We start from the raw sequence: 1,947 nt of genomic DNA, 5'->3' as shown, positions 1-1,947 counted from the left end.
GCTGCTGGCTATTACTGACTCAGCAGCAGCTGTGAGGAGGAACGCACCGCTGTCCAGATCACTGACAGTTTGTCTGTGATCTGGGCAGCGGTGCAATCCTCCTCACAGCCGCCAGTGACAGCCGTCAGCCTGCAATACCATAGTGACCCAGGCGGCCCACACGGCAGTTTTTTGATAATGCAATAAAAAAAATCCTTTTTATGCAGTGCTGCCTTCCGTCTGTCCATCAATTTCAACAACTTCCTGCATTGCCAATGTGCTGTACATCTCTTTTCCTGCATGTTCACGGGGCAAGTACTCGCCCAAATAATCGGTATCTGCACCAATACTAGTGTCAATAACGGTGCATCCCTAGTTTTTAGAAGTGGGACAGAACTTATGGAAATTCAATATAGAAATACATATTTATTTTTCGGTTTTGACCATAGATACCCTTTAATGCAACGCACGTTAACAGGTGCAATACTCCAATATGCACACCACGTACGCTTAGGTCTAAAAGGGGGCCTAAGTGAGGATCATATGATCAGTACACATGGAGAGGCAACATTCAGCTTCCTTTAATGTGTACTGGAGGCAGCTTCATATGTGCATGGAGGTTCAAATCTTGCTTATATACAGTAGAGCAATGGGATTTGTCAGCTGTGTATGTAAAACGTAGTGTACCAAAACAACAGGAAATGTAAATGCTCCCGTATACACAAGCTCTAATTAACAACTATGACTGAAAAAGACAGACGACCTGCGCTGTAGGGTCATCACACTATTTTGCCTAATGAAGGGACCCTCTGTGGCCCCAAAACATTGCGACTATGTGATACTTGGATTATGCATCAGTAAAGACATATTGATTAAGGATTTTGGTGTGCCAGTGACTTGTTTTTTTCCTGCGCTGTAGAGCTGACCCACAAATTTACTGTACATCTACCAACATGTATGTAGTGCAAATACCTACTTGGTTTAACATACATTGAATAGATTGTTTGGTGAAGTTAAAGGAAATTATACCGGAGGTTGTGCAATCAGGTTGTATTATGTATGACCACCCTTCCCCTACCTACTACTGCCAAATTACTGCTGTTCTTAAGTGGTCGGGAACAAAATCCCTTGTTCATGTATGCATTTGTAAATTACACATAAAAGGGATGTTGATTTTAGAGTGCAAGGGGAGATATACTGTACATCCATAAACTCCCTATGGACTGTCTAATCACTGGGTTACTATAGCAGAGGAGCATATTTGTATGGCCCTTATCTGTAACTAGGACTTTTTCATTGACACATTGCACACTCACTCATTACGCTTTCAGCACTTTAGACTTCTACTTCACAAATATCTGCTTTTCCTTCCATTATTTCTCTTTTGTTATATAGGAATAATATTGAGTACTTCCACCAACAGTTCATGTTCTTCAGACATCAAGAAAGGATGTTAACCACTTGCTGACCGGGGTGTTAAGTCCAGGGCGGGCCTTAGGCCTTTAGGCGCCCTGTGTGAGAAAGCTTTACAGCGCCCCTCAGTGGCCACACCCTTTAGTGGCCACGCCACGTAACCACACCCATTTTCCCCAATATATGCACCATTTAAAGACTCCTATTTTGTTAAGCCGCAAAGAAACATATTAAAAAGTGTGATAAAAATAAAACTTTTATTCAAAGGTATTAAACTTGTAGGCACAATAGAAGTATTCTTATCAAATAAAACAACAGAAGGAAAACAATAAATGTCAAACTACAATAGAGTCTATAAAAATAAAGTGTCAGGATGTCATGCAGACCCCTTTTTTCAAGTAAGTGCATCTAGAAAAGTAAAAATAAAAAACAGAACACAGACCCCGGACTACGTGTAAATTAATGAATTACTATATGTCCGAATATACGAGAAATGTATTCAGACACATAATAATAATTTGTTTGAGAATGTGCGGCGGCCATGTTGGCCACCAG

This window comes from Nanorana parkeri, unplaced genomic scaffold (assembly GCF_000935625.1).
Source record: "Nanorana parkeri isolate BGI_ZX_2015 unplaced genomic scaffold, ASM93562v1 scaffold222, whole genome shotgun sequence".
NCBI lineage: Eukaryota > Metazoa > Chordata > Amphibia > Anura > Dicroglossidae > Nanorana > Nanorana parkeri.
The sequence above is the reverse complement of the archived record's forward strand: the minus strand, read 5'-3'. Positions refer to the sequence as shown.